This window comes from Protopterus annectens, chromosome 2.part0 (genome assembly GCF_019279795.1).
Source record: "Protopterus annectens isolate FY-2018-M chromosome 2.part0, PAN1.0, whole genome shotgun sequence".
Lineage (NCBI taxonomy): Eukaryota > Metazoa > Chordata > Ceratodontiformes > Protopteridae > Protopterus > Protopterus annectens.
Window position 1 is genome coordinate 376,666,914 of NC_056728.1, and position 15,886 is coordinate 376,682,799.

Sequence of the window (15,886 nt, forward strand, 5' to 3'; positions counted from 1 at the left end):
GTCCTTACCTACCAAACCTAAGGCCCATTCTACCAGATCCGTTTCCACTTCCTTGGCTCATGCAGCTCGTTTGCCTTTGGACACGATTTGTGCAGCAGCCACGTGGTCTAAGCCACATACTTTCATCACTCATTATAGAGTTGACAAAGCCTCCAAAGACAGGACATCTTTTGGTTCCACTGTGCTTAGGAACATTATTCCATGAGTCACTCGGGGTGACGGAGCTAGGGACGCTACCCGTGTGTAAGAACAAACGGCGAGATTGAACACTCTCACATAAAGAAGTTATGTCCTTACCATAACATTCCATGTGGAGTGTTCATCTCGCCTTTGTTCTTACCTCCCTCCCCCCCCCCATGTGTTTTGGAAGAACGGGTAGGACTAAACTCTGATTGAAATGTCTTAACCCCTTCCGGGGTGTATGGTTCTGTGTCTCATGGGGTATATGCTACTACCCTTAGTTATTTTGCTATGGTGAGAGAGTGTCTCTGGATGTCTGAGAGAGTGTGTAGTTCTTGCACCTGAGGTATTGGTTTATCGGTCTGGTTTGTTTGCAAACTTGATCTGAGTAATGGCAGGGAGGATTGTGGGATATAGTCTGGTCTCGAGCTTCTCTGAGATGCAGAGCTTTGCAATGCGGCCGACTCGGAGCCGAGGATCGGCTCCGAACCCGTGTGTAAGAACAAAGGCGAGATGAACACTCCACATGGAACGTTATGGTAAGGACATAACTTCTTTTTTTTGGACACCTCTGCCAAGAAAAAAATAAGATTCTTTTTATAGTCACTAATGTCCCAATTGAGCTTCTTTTTACGCTCAATCACTTCTGTTTCAATCTTTAATAAATCATTTTTGATTTCCTTCATTTTAGATGAAAACATTTTAGAAGAAAACTCTTTCAGTAATGCCTCCTGCAAAACTGAAATCTGTTGCTGAATTCGACCATCCACTCTGGCATTCTGTTTAATTAATACTTTAACCCAGTTCAAAGTGCACTGCAAAGCAGTCTCTTTCCATTCTTCTAGTAAATCAATTTCATCTTCCCCGAATTCAAAGACAGGCAACCTGTCCACCCTTAATCCACGGGGAGTAATAGAAAGACTGGCATATTTGTCCAAAAGACACAAGTCATAAAACAAAATCACTTCCTTAATCATAAGATTTTTAAGCTCATCAAACCTTTTATCCTGAGCTTCATGTTCAATAGATGACCATGGATCAAAGTTGGCTAACTTTTCCTCCCTCTCCTTCAATAAGTCAGCCAAAAATATTGCAGTACCATCCGTTTGCATACCCCTTTGAGTTTGTAGAATTTCAGGAAAAGCTGCAGCCCCTTCCAAGGACATATTAGAAACAAACAAACCACAATAACATCAGAAGATCAAGCCAAGGAGCTGCAAACTGACAACATTTTAATGTGTTCTGGTACCTCGGCTAGAATGCCTTCAGAGGAATAATTCAAACACACAATGCAGTCACATTTATACACCTTCACAAATTACTTAAGTAATTAATTACATAAATAAATAATTATTTCATTAAATACATGGTCATCATAGAAATACGAACTTACATCACACATTCAAATTTACTTCCAAATTTAACCCTTTAAGGGCCAATGTGCCAAAATTAAAATAAACCTACTTTCCATAGTTAATAATTTTTGTACAAAATTACCTCCCCCTTTGTTCCCAGGACTAGCTAGCACACAAAAACATAAAGAATCATCCTTTCCCTTGTGTATTTTAAGAAAGTGATCAGCAATGGGGCTTTCCTTTCTACAATTTTTAATATCCCTTAAATGTTTTTGTTTAAACAACATACCATTTTGATGGTATGCACTCGCAACCCACTATACACACCACTCCACAAGACTGACCATTGGGATGTTTAAATGTGGGAAATGTAAAGTTTGTTGGAGGGTGAAGGATCTTTCTGGTATTAGCATTAATGGTGTACGTTATGTTGCCAAAGGAAAATTTGATTGTCAGTCTTGTGGAGTAGTGTATATAGTTGGTTGCGAGTGCATATCATCAAAATGGTATGTTGGTCAAACAAAAAGGATGATTAAAATTCAAATTTTGGAACATTTAAGGGATATTAAAAATTGTGGAAAGGAAAGCCCCATTGCTGATCACTTTCATAAAATACACAAGTGAAAAGATGATTCTTTACATTTTTGTGTGCTAGCTAGTCCTGGGAATAAAAGGGGTGGTAATTTTGTACAAAAATTATTAACTATGGAAAGTAGATTTATTTTAACTTTTGGCGCATTGGCCCCTAAAGGTTTAAATTTGGAAGTAAATTTGGATGTGTGATGTAAGTTCGTATTTCTATGATGACCATGTACTTAATGAAATAATTATTTTTTTATTTATTTAATTATTTAATTAGGTAATTTTTGAAGGTGTATAAATTTGGCTGCATTGTCTGTTTGACTTATTCCTCTGAAGGCATTCCAGCCGAGGTACCAGAACACATTAAAATTTTGGCAGTTTGCAGCTCCTTGGCTTGTTTTACTGTTCTCTTCACTGTTGCAGCATTCATTACAGTAGGGATCCTTTGCCAAGGGCGACCTGACGTCCAGCCAGTATACCAAAGCCTTTAGGTTGCTTTAAGGTACGCCATACATCACACTTATGCTCCTTGCATAGCATAAGGCATAAAAGTGATGTCCAGACTTACCATCCTCAGAACTGAGAGCCCCAGTAGGAACGCCGGTCCAAAGAAAGAGGTAAATAATACATCCAGAAGAGACATGGACCAGGGGGCAGAGGGAGGGAGTGAATACTGCAACAGTGAAGAGAAGGACATCTGCCGTTATGGTAAGATTTTACACAACTGTACTATGTTTTTCCATTTCACTGTTGCATTATTCATTACAATAGGGAGAGTGTCAAAGCTCTGGAAGAAAAGAGGGAGGCGGAAGGACCAGCAGAGCTCTGTAAAAACCCATGAAGGATAGCCCTAGCAAAACCAGCTTCTAGCTCTTTCAACTCCATCCAACTTGTAGTGCTTGGTAAATGTATGCACAGAAGTCCAGATCGCTGCCTCAGGAATAGAGTTAGTATCCAAACCCTTGAAAAAAGCACCAGAATAAGCCACAGCTCTAGTACAATGAGGCTTAACAGAAGAAGGAAGGCTCTTACCATGAAAGGAGTAACAAAAAGAAATGGCTTTAGAAATCCAAGAAGAAATACTTTGATTGGCCACAGCTAATATAAGGACCTAGGATGAAAAAAAACAAAGAGCTGATAAGATTTACGAAACATCTTAGTCTTATCCAAATAAAATCTGAGTTGTCTGTGCACATCTAACATGTGCAACACCTTCTCACTGGCAGACTGCGGAGAAGGGAAAAAAGTGGGCAAATGAATACACTGATTGAGACAACTCATTCACCACCTTGGGCATAAAAGAAGGATTAGTACAAAGGGACACCCTGTCCTTATGAAACACCAAAAAGGGATGACAAGCCAAAAGAGCTTGAAGCTCAGGCATCAGTCTAGCAGAAGTAAGGGCTAACAAAAGTACAGTCTTCCAAGAGTAATGTTGCAAGGAAACTGAGGCTGCAGGCACAAAAGGAGACTGGGTCAATTTTTCTAAAATAAAATTAGGATCCCAAGAGGATGAACAGGCTTTCTGAGAGGCCTAATATGAAGGACGCCTTTAAGGAATTGTTCAGCTTCAAATCTAGAAGTTAAAGGAGGTGATAAAGGCAGACAAGCAGAAATAGCTGATAAGTAGGCCTTAACAGAAGAATAGGCCTACCCAGCATTGAGTAGTTCACACAGATAAAAGATAACCAAAGGAGCATACACAGAAAGTGGATCCAAGCTATGAGAAAGACACCAAACAAAATATCTCTTCCATTTGGATAAGGAGGATTTCCTACTAGTGGGTTTACTGGCCTCCTACAGGACCCTAAGTACATCCTCAAAAAAAATCGGTGCCTGTGTGCATGCAAAATCCTATCACCCACAATGTCAGTTGAAGAGTGGACAGGTGGGAATGGATGAGAGATCCCTTGTCTTGTGTGTGTATGTCCACTATGTGAGGTAACTTGTGATGATTTATGACTAAATGCAGAAGAAGAGGGAACCAGTGCTGTCTCAGCCAAAAGGGAGTCACCAGCAAGAATTCGGTAGCATCCTGTTGAATTTTGAATGACTTTTGGAATGAGGGGAAGGGGAAAAAAGGCATAGAGAAACATCCCCTTCCAAGAAAATGAGAGGGTGTCCACCTTCCATATCAGAGGACTTGGGACTCTGGCACAAAATAGAGGAAGTTGTCTGTTAAGAGGAGAGGCAAAAAGAACTATTTGAGGAGTACCCCACTGAAGGACAGTGTCCAGAACCACATCCCTGTGTAGCATCCATTTATGGGATTGAGGTATGGATCTGCTCAGAGAATCTGCTACAGTGTTTTGACCTGAGGAAATGTAGACTGCCTGAAGTGTCGCTTGATACTGGATAGCTAGTTCCCACACTAGGAGAGCTAACCATCAAAAAAGATAAGACCTTGTCCCCCCTGTTTGTTGACATACGACATCACTGTGGTATTGTCTGTAAACACCTTCAGTGGTCCTGGAGAGAAGAGAGGATGAAGGGCCTGAAGAGCCAGCAGAAGAGCCCTCATCTCTTTTGACATTGATGTGCTCTTTCTGTTGAAGAGGTGGCCAGACTCCCTGCACCTTTAGGGAGCCGAATGCTACTCCCCATCCCACATCTGAAGCGTCTGTGAACAGCAACAGCTCCTGAAAGGGAAGAGGTGGATGAAAATGGAGCCCTGGATTGAGAGTCAACTGCTGAATTGACCACTGAAGTTCCAGCTTGAGACATATAAGAAGACGCGCTAAATATTTGAGGAGATGAGAATGCTGAATCCAAACTGACTTTAGGAACCACCAAAGTTTTTTCATGTGGTGTTTGGCAAAAAGGAGCATAGGAATGGTGGAAGCCAGGAACCCCAGAACTCTCAGAAATTCCCTGGCTCTTACTGAACCCAGAGGAAGAAGGGACTGAAAAAATGAAGTAAGAGTTATGGGCTTGGGAGGAGGCAGGGATGCCAGCATAAGAACAGTCTGGATCCTACACCTCAGAAAGACAAGGTCCTGAGAAGGAGTCAGAAATGACTTTTTGAAATTTATAGTGAACCCTAGGCTCTGCAGAAGGTAAATGGCAAAATGGAGATTTTGCAACTAGGTCTCTAGAGAAGATGCCTGGAACAGGAGGGCGTCCAGCTAGGGAAAGAGTTAGATCCCCCTTAGCCTGCAAAAAGCAGTCACAGGAGTGAGGCCTTTGGTGAATACCCTTGGGGCAGTAGAAAAGCCAAAGGGCAAAGCAAAGAGCTGAAAATGACAGGAAGCAACAGAGAAACATAAAAACTTCCTGAAAGGGGGTTGAAGCAGGATATAAAGATAAGCATTCTTGAGGTCCAGAGAAACCATATAAGCCTGAGGAAGCAGAAGAGGGAGCAAAGTCAGAAGGGACAACATCCAGAAAGAGGGGACTTTCAAAAAGTTGTTTAGATGAGAGAGATCCAGAATAGATCTCCAAGTGCCCTCTTTCCTGGGCATTAAAAACAATTTGGAGTAAACCGTCCTCCCTCTGAGGAAACTGGAACTTCCTGAATAGTTCCCTGAGTCAAGAGATCCAGAGCACTCCTAGAAAAAAGGGCAACTGCTCCTGAGGGGGCTGAGGAGTTCCCATAAAAGAGGTAAGAGATTTCCAGACCATGAAGTACGCTTGGCGGATAATGGACAGAACCCAAGAGTCCAGAGTAATCTTTAACAAAACAGGAAAAGAAAGGGACAAAGAGAAACAAGAATGTGGTGAGAAGAACAGGATAGTCAAACAGCACCTGGTTTGTCAGGAAAAGGAGACTTCTGGGTTATAGAAGTCTGGGTAGCTTTAGCAGGAGGAGCCTGCTTCCCACCCTTCTTACTCATGGGAGGAGGACGAAACTGCCTGTGAATAAAGGCTGGCTTATTGGGATAATTTCTCTGAAATTTAGGCACTGCAGAAACAAATCATGTTTAAGTTCCTGCAAGGCCTTGCCCTTATCCTAAACAGACTTAATCAAATCAGCAGCAGCTTCATCAAACAAGTGTTTGTTGTCCAGGGGAGCATCCATCAACTTAGCCTTAATGTCATCAGGCAAAGGTTGAAGCCAAAGCCAGGAATATCTTCTCATCACAGAACCAAAGGCATCAGCCCTAGAAGAAGCATCTGCTGCATCATTACTATACTTAATAGAATGGCAAGCTAGCGGGGAAGAAGTCCATAATAGGGAAAGGCAGACATCTTCCCTTCAGAGTCAAGAAGATCAGAAATAACCTGGCAGGCTTGGTTAAAAAGGATCAGAATGTACCTGGAAATATGGGTCTGATAATTGACAGCCCTAAAAGCTAAGGTAGCAGAGGTATAAACCCTCTTACCTAGCCTTTCCATGGTTCTGTTGTCTTTATCAGAAGGAGGTAACTTAGTAGAAGGCAGCAACTGAGATGGGTTGTCAGAAGCCAGACACCGCAGAAGGGTCAGCTGAAGACACCTATATAGAAATTCACTATCCTCGGGCATCCTATAAAACCTATCAGATTTCTTGGGGGCAGGGAGCTGGGAATCAGGAATCTTGGAAGTCACAGAAAAGGCATCCAGTAAAGCAGTCAAAACAGGATGAACAGCACAAAATGAAAGAGATTCTATTTGCAGGAGTTCATGATACCTTTTCTGTACCTCAAAAACCTGGGTACAGTCCCATTTAAAAAACTCTACCATTAAAGAAGAGGAAATTTAAGATGAATAAACAAGGGACTCCTCATCTGAATCCACCTCCTCCTCAGAGGAATCCTGTTCCTTGGGTCTTTTAAGGGGAGTAGATGTCCAAGGGGGAGTTGGAACAGAAACTCCCTGAGGAGGTTTAAAAGCCATCAAAGCATTAAACAACCCCTGAGTGAAATACTGCCATTCACTGTGCTGATCTTTAGGAGCTGGAGAATTATGTTTAGTCTTCTGCTTTTTCTTCAAGGGGACTTCCTTATAGAATTTAGAAGGCTCAGACCCCAGACAGCATTCGGTAATAGTAGCTGGACTTCTCTGACCAACATTTGAGGAACACCTCTAGGTCCCTTGGAAATAATCAGACGTGGTTGCCCCTGAACATCCAAAGCAGATGTCTGCAAGGCTTCCAAGGATGTGCTTAAGTTTGTATCTAATCTACGCTGGCCTCTAAAACAGTAGCGGCAGAAGAATCCAACAGTGGAGCCAGGCAATCCTCTGGGCTTTCACTCGCCTCAGGAGAGACATCTGGCGGAAGCTGAACAGCAGAAGAATCCTGCCTAGCTTTCTTGGCCTTCTTCTTCACAGACGGCTGACCCTCGGAGCGGGAAGTTCCTTCCATTGTGTCTTTAGCTAAAAGCTTAAGACATTGATTCTCCAGATACAAGGCCAAAGAACATATCTGACTGCGGAGGGTCCTGGGAACAAAAGCTTGACAAATTAAACAGGATGTGTGGTCATGGGAAGCGCCGAGACAAAACAAGCACTCCTTGTGATAGTCTTTATGGCGAATATGTCTCCCTCACTGGTATTTACCCTTCTTGGATGACATGAAACCCCCACAAGCAACAATAACTAAAGGAAAAGATAAGATACAAAAATCCCAACAGGGTACTTACCTGAAACAACTTAGTGAATCAGCAACGGAATGAGCATTCAGACAGATGATCAAAAGATGGTATTCGGACTAGTTCTGGGGATGGTACAGGTAAAGTGTCACCTTTATGCGACACTGCGCAAGGAGCATGCATGTGATGTAAGACATACCTTAAAACAATAGAAAGGCTTTGGTATACTGGACGGACGTTGGGCTGCCCTTGACAGAGGATCCCTATTGTAATGAATACTGCAACAGTGAGAAGGAAGGACATTTACAGGTTCTCCAGTTCTGGGCTGGGGTGCCTTCATGTTCTCGATGGTTTTCTCCAGGTGCTCCATTTTCCTCCCACATTCTAAAGACATGTATTAGGTGTACCTATGAGTACTTGCATGTGTGATATGGAAAAAAGACCTAGGAACCCCCACCTCCCACCTCACCTTGTAAACTCTGAAGATAACGGTGCCTGTTTGCAGAGTCACTGTAGGAGTCAGCTGTGACTCGTAAGGTCAGTTGTTTGGGATTTGGGAACTTATGTGGACAGTGACCTATTGACCAACATGTGTCTTTTGTCATAAGAAAGCCCTTCTATATTAGACAGCTTATAAACAAAGGGATTGTGTCTAGATCTAGGGTTGGTATTATGCCCCCTTTGGCATGCATCTGTACAGACACATTCAGCAATTTGAATGCTTACAGAGATACCTTACTAAAAGGATATAAGGGCTAAACAATATGTCCTACATGGACTGCTTCAAAACCCTGTCAGTTATACTTAGTATCCTACAGACTGCTAAAAGTTGACATCCTCCAACCTAGTACTGATGGATTTACTGTACATCAGTAAGTCAAATGGCATAGGAATAGTGATATAAACCTCTTGTGCAACAGGACAATTTGTAGGGATAGGTAGGTATATCTCACAGAGGATACCACTGCTTTGGAACATAGTCCATCCATGTAAAACAAAGCTCATCCTTGTCCATATTCAAGCACAACTTGGATCTGTGAATGGGAAACAAAAAATTTACCCCAAAACTGCCCTACCCCCCCCCCCCCCCACACACACACACACACACACACACAAACACATACACTAGTAATCAGCAGCTGCTAAATGCTTTATCCCATGCATGGGTCCTCTCAAGTTATCTGTGATATGATCTCAGTTATTCTTGCTAGGAGTAGTATAGAATTATTGACCATGAGATGGGTAAGGTCAGTCTAACACCAAATGGAATAATTTATTTCAGGCACCAAAAGTGAAACTGGCTAGGCTTAAAATGGCCAACAAAAACAGAGTAATTCTTAGCTATGTACCTGGAAGAGAATGAGCAAGAAAAAGTTAAACAGAATGAAGTACTAAATGTTTGAGGACAAATAGCCATGCTTCTGTTTACAGCTTCAGGTTCCTACACATGTGATCTCTGAGTGGCCAACTGTAACAGCAGGGTACCATTGATGAAACTGAAATTCTAGCACTGCCTTTGAAGTACAATGTGTACAAGCCCAGCTTAAGAACAGGAACCTAGTTTATCTGCCCAAAAAGCCACAATTGATGTGCCTTACTTACATTTAAGTTTTAGTGCTCATGCAGGTCTATAATTTATGGATTTGATAGTTTAGTTTTGTGCAATGATTGAAGAAGTGGGAAAAAATTGACAGAGGCAGTTTGCCCCTAAAGGAAGCAATGTTAGGGCTATGTATAGTTAAACACGTTTCTCAACTGGCCCTGACTTTTTCTCAAAATTTTGCTCTGTACCTCATAATCCCTTTTTGCAAAGGCGGTGGATTATGCTTAATAAACAATGGCAGTCATTAGAGTTCCAGCCTTACTTTTCTTCATAAACTGCATGCTAATTCACATTCTGTTATTCTGACAACTTTTCAAGTTAACAGTAATAATATTTTTAATTTAAAAGTGTCACTGATTTGGAGCATTTGTCTCTGATTGTTTCTTAATTTGACACTGATTCTTGAGGTAAGAGGTTGAGGGCTATGATTGTCAGAGAGACCTGGTTCAAGACCAGTGAATGTACTCTATCAGTGGAGAGCTTCAATGACTATCACATATATAGCCCCACCACATTGCAGTTAGGCACTAAATATTCTCAAAAAATTAAAAAAAAATCTCATGCCAAGATTCATTAGACAAGGTAATTAATGACTTGGAACTCCTCCATATCCAGCTTAATATAAACTAAACCCTTTTATCACCTCCTGCCTATTCAGAATGGACTACAGGTCTGTCACATTCACCTTAAAACTGAAGCCAGAAGTATCCTCCAGTACTTCAATATTTAGAGACTATGCAAAGGCCAGTGTACTAAAACAGAGTAATGACCTGACTAAATTCAAAAACCCTTCCACCTTGACTATCCCACTGCTTAGGCAAAATCCTTTACTGCACAGTTCTGTGCACATGTAAATAGTTTTGTAGATGCATCTGTCCCCCTCAGAAATAAATACAATACAAAATTCAAAAATAGTCCATTTGTTGAGATTGTAATATAAATAGGCTCTATTTTAAAAGAAAAAAACTCATTGCTTGCAGCAATAAACTTCACTCTCAAGAAGCCAAAAACAGTCTTGCTAACTTAAATAAATAACTTTGAATACCGATCAAATCAACCAAAGCCAGATATAAGGTAAAAATAACCACCCCAGGCAAAAGGTAACCACAAAGCCTTCTTTAACTATGTTATAAATCTCAGAAACAATGCCCAGCACTGCACAGAGCTATTAGTAAATGATATCTCATACTCAGACCCAGAAGACATAGCTAATCTACTAGTGGACAAAATCATCTCCAACTTCAACCCCATTCCAATATTCTCAGATCAAATATCCATATTTATCCCCCTTCTACAAATCTCCCTAGAACAAGTTCTTAATACACTATTATGGCCAAGCACATTACGTCTGTTGGGCCTGATAACATAACAGGCTGCCTGCTAGCTAGCCTGAAATATGAATTATCAGACCTGTACAAATGCTATCCAACATTAGCATCAAAGCAGACTTTGTGCCTGATAGCAAAATGGTCATTTCCTTGCGCAAAGGTGGGGCTGCAGACCCAGTCAGTTAAAAACTCATAAGCCTGACGAGCCTCATCTTTAACACTGTGGATAGGATAATTATAAAACTAATACATACTGATATGGGTGAGCTACACACTCACAGCCCAACCAGTTCACATTCAGGCAAAGGTTCACATTCATCAAGGGAATGTCCTGCCTACTTTACCTGGTGGACTTTTTCAGAAAAGTCAGTAAGGCAATAGACAAGAACATATCAGTGCATGCTGCCTGTCTGAACCTTGCAAAGGTGCTCAACACCATCCCACACTGAGGCATCATAGATAAACTTTCCCAGCTAAATGTTAACCACTATGTAACTCATTGGATTGCAAATTGGTTCACAGATAAAACACTAGGGTTGCCACCTTTTCAAACGGCCAAAGTAGGACATTTTCAGTACAAACAGATTTTACAGGCCGAGGCCGACACATACACACGGTCAGTACAAAGGATAGAACGTAACTTTTTTGCCTAAATAAAAGCTTATTCTTGTAGCATTTTAGTTGCTTATTTTGTTTCTTATAACATTTAGGTATTTTAGACACAGAATAACTGTTTTATGCAACTATTACATAAAATATAGGAAATAATTATATCCTACAATCTCAGGACATTTGCCATTTTTAATATTTTTTGTCAGGACACAACTGCCCAAAGAGGGACTGTCCCTCGCAAAGTGGGACAGGTGGTAACCCTATAAAACACAGAAAATAAGAATTGGCTGTTCTCTCTCCTCCAAAAGATGTGTCACTACTGGAATGGCCTAGGGTTTAGTCCTAGGGCCACTTCTGTTTGGCATTTAATTCTTGTAGGTCATAGCTAATGTTAAGGGAATGCGGCTGACCAGGTTTGCCATCATAAACTCACCAGAGGACATCCTACAAGATGGCCTGTCCTAAACAAATAGTTGGTGCAAAAACCATGGACTGAAACCAAATGCGAAGAAATGTATAGCTGTATCCTTTGGCAAGCATGACTGTCTTTATAATAATCACACTGATAACACCCTCCTGACAACTGATTCCATAGTTAACAATCTGGGAACCTATACTGACAATGAACCGTGTTTTGTTCACCACATATCTGGGATCCAGATCCAGGGACATACAGTTGTTTATCTGTACTTGGCATTCATTAGGTTGACCATTGAGTATAATGCTCCCTTCATTACGGTGGAACAGTTGCAGCACTTCCTCACTAAAAGAATGAAGGCCCTAAATCATAAAAACTGTGCAGACCACCTTAAAGCCTCGTCTCTCTTCTCAGTATCATACAGGCTGCTGAGAGGAGATCTCTGCCTCGCGTATGTAGCCCCTATTCTGTCAGACTTATTACACATTTGAAAGTCCACTGGTATCAGAAACACTCACTCGAGGGATCTCAGTCTGTTTTGCAAGATTAACAGAACATGCTGGAAGGATAGGTACGTGTCACAGAGAATGCTACTTTTAATAAACTGGCTTCCCCTCCACATGAAACAAAGTACTATGCTTACGCTTTTTCAAATGTAACTTTGCGAATGGATGGGTAGCTGCAAATTCACCCCGGTTTAACACCAATGGCCCTCAAGAATAGGGGAAGCATGTAAGTACCCAGCATATAATTGTGCAGGCCCATCTTCAGAGATTCATATTGCGGAACATAATGGCTTACTAACAGTTATCATTGGAGTGTAGGGCTAGGCTTCTTAAGATGCTCACAGGTCAATAGCCTAATAAGTAACATAACCAGCTCTAGCAGTAAATATATGCTTACGTTTTAGGATATTGTAAGTATTGGGGAATGCTGCGACTTAAATGTTCATTGTAACTAGATTTACTTCCTTGAAAGAAATTTGTTTACTGACAGACAAAATAATATTGGGCCTGACTGTTGCGTTTTTAGCGTATGAGTTTTGTCCAGAGCTATTTTCTTCACCATTGGTCCCATACTCAGTGCTTGGGTTAATCTGCTCATCAGATGAGGTTACAACTGCAGCTTTACATATGTGAGTAAATGAATGCACATGCTGACAGGCACAATGGGAGGGCACTGGAGTGACCTAAGGATCATTTGTGGGAGAAAAGCCTGAAGAATAGCGCAGACAGGCAGAAAATAGCTATGTCAGCTGTCCCATTGACCTTAAGTTAAGAGCAACTCAACTGTCTCGGGAGTTAATGAATGGTAGATACTTCATTGCAGTGGCCCCAGGGGCACACTTCCTTTTACATTTTCTTTTGCCTTTTAGATCAGCTGTTAACTAATTAGTGTCACTGTGGGGATTTTGTTACAGCTATCAGAATGAATGAATTCTCGGTCACTTCTGCAAAGGTTGATTTTTTTTTCATTTGTTTCAGTATGGGAAGAAAAGTCCTGTAGATCATACTGATTTACATGGAGGTCATGGTCAGGACATTGATACAAAGAAACAATGTGTGTAAAAAAACACAATTTAAAACTTTTTGTGCAGTAGACAAATGTCAGTTAAAAGCAGTGACAGTGGTGTTGTATGCTACACCTCAGCATAGGCATCAGGAAGATGCAGCCAGATTTGACAGGCTAAAAAGATATAAAATCCATAGTATGTCCTTATGAAAAAAAATGCAAGATAGAAGGAAATTTGCTCCCTGCTTGAATAATTTATACCAAAAAAAAAATGTTTGCTGAACTCTTAAGAAATGTGTGATTACGTATACTGAATTCTTTTTGTTGTTTTATGTTGTTATAGTATGTGTATTTGTGTGTGCTTGTTACAACGTGTGTGTGTGTGGGGGGGGGCGCATGCGTGTGTGTTTGTGCATACCTCTCAAGTGTATCTCATCATTGGGCACATTCCTTATTTTGAGTGTTAAAATGTCCATGTTCCTCACTGTGCCACACTGAAAGGGTCTGTCACACATTCATTGTTAAGAATTTTTCTAACCATTATCCATATTAAATACTATTGGATCATCGAAAGAACATCTTATAAGTAAAAAGTGACACAGGTGAGCTTCATAGATAAAGATGCTAGTAAGCTATTAGTATGTGTTCCTCATGCTTGCCCATTTGTTCCACATTACGAGAGATAGTGTTCCACTTTTTAGGATTGGAAGGTTTTGCGCCATGTGTGTATATTCTTGTCTGTATGTGTATATAATAATCATTTTATTTCACAAAAAGCAGAGGACGTACAGCCCCAGCTGTCAGTTTAAAGAATTTGTCACAATAGACTTTTTGGACTAATAAAACATAAGTGTCAATTAGCATGTACTGAAAAAGGAAACTGGCTTTTCAGATGTGAATTGATCCCTTCACAGTAAGGTACCCAGGAAAATAGAGGTAATCAAACAGAATAAACACTGACACTTAACATGTCAGAGTAGAGAACATCCAGATGTGATTTACCTTCGTACAGATGTCTTCAGCAACGGCTACCAGTGCATTTTGCTAATTGCATCATAGATTTCCCCTTGATGAATACAAGCTGAATTAACACAGGAGCACTAATGTACCCTTTCACCATTATTGTTGTACAAGAAGCCCTGGCAGCCGCTAGTAGTTAGTTATACAGACATTAATATTAATGATTGGCTATTTGAAATTGGTGACAAACTGCAAGCTGACGGAATTCTGAGGTTGAAACCAATCAGGAAGTTAATGAGGAGTTAAATTACTACTGCTGACTGCCAGTTAATTACATTTACACTACAGGCAGAGAAAGAGTGCTGTGGGGCGATCTGAACTCGGTTAAATGTATTTGTAGAGAGCATACAGAATAACACAAATCCCTTTATGTGGTTCATGTATCTCCTCACTTTGTAATTTGATAGATCATTTTGACACTGTAATTATTTTTATTCCTATAAATTCAGGGTATATTTCTTATTGTGATTGTGACTTATTTCACAGAGTATGTTTTAAGAATTGCTTTTGTTGCACACTTATTTGACTTGTATGATGTCGAGTTGGGGAATATATGCTGCAGTGGGAAAAAAAAGGTGATAGGTTTGTATTTATATTTTACTGCAAAGTCAAAAAGCAGATTTGATGTTATACTTAAATATAACAGCTGTTAGCTGTTGTTGCATTGCAGAAGTGTAATCACTTAATATATAAAAAGTCATGTCCTTCTAGAGGCTTGGACCTGTGCTACCATTGCCAGATTTCATGCATAGGTTAGATAGAACTTTTATGACTGAAGATATTGCCACAGCTTCTAAGATTTAAAATGCTTCCAGTGTATGATTTGTCATTTGAAGTGCAGATCTGAAAGTTAACCATGTGCAGTTCTGACTGAGGACCCTGCAAGGAAAATAACGTAAATAGGTTCACTATTTATAATTGTGTCTGTTTAATCAAAACACAATTATTCAAACACAAAACATCTAAAACCTTAGGAGGTTGCTAGTCAATATAATGGCACTACCAAGACTGCAAAAATAAAACATTCAGGGGGGCTAAATACCGCTGTATTCCCCTGAAACTGGGTCAGGCCTTCCCCCCACGTCTAAATTGTGTGTGTGTGTGTGTATGTATATATATATATATATATATATATATATATATATATATATATATAAGATATATATATATAGAGATATATACGTCATCTCTGATACTGCATACATTCGGAAAAGAGGGAGAAAGTAAGGACAAAACTAGACTCGCTTCCATGCTGTTTTCTAAGTGTAGCTGACATGACAAGACAGTAATGATTTTTTTCATATTCAGCATTTTGAGAATTAATCACCTGTCCAGTGACAAAATGTAGGACTTCTGATGTGAAACAACTAGATGTCCTTAGTAAGGCCATGAAGGTTATCTTGGAGATGGAGAGAAAAGAATATGAGCATCTTCTAGAACTGAAGGACTTGCGTTCATTAAGTATGAGGAAAGAGAGAAACAAAAAAAGCAATACACTTTATTTCTAAAGAAGTTAGAGAATGAAACATTAATGTAATGAAAAAAGGCGCTCAAATACCTTTGCATCTCCGTACTTATGCTTCTTGATTAAAATTTTTAAACTGTAAGTGGATCGGTTTCTTATTTTCCTCCGCATCCAATATGTTTTTAATGTTATACTTTATTTATTTGTTTGTTTGTTCATTTGTCTGTGTCACCATGAAGCTGTGACTGACCAAAACTTATTTTTGGCTGTGGGTAGAAAAGCTCCTCTGCTATATAAAAAT

At 40.2% G+C, this 15,886-nt stretch overlaps 1 protein-coding gene across 2 annotated transcripts in view; it reads left to right on the top strand.

Annotated features, from left to right (window-relative positions):
* Window positions 1-15,886, top strand: part of DMRT1 (doublesex and mab-3 related transcription factor 1) — a 2,140,563-nt gene that overhangs the window by 2,014,175 nt on the left and 110,502 nt on the right. The window lies entirely within an intron of this gene.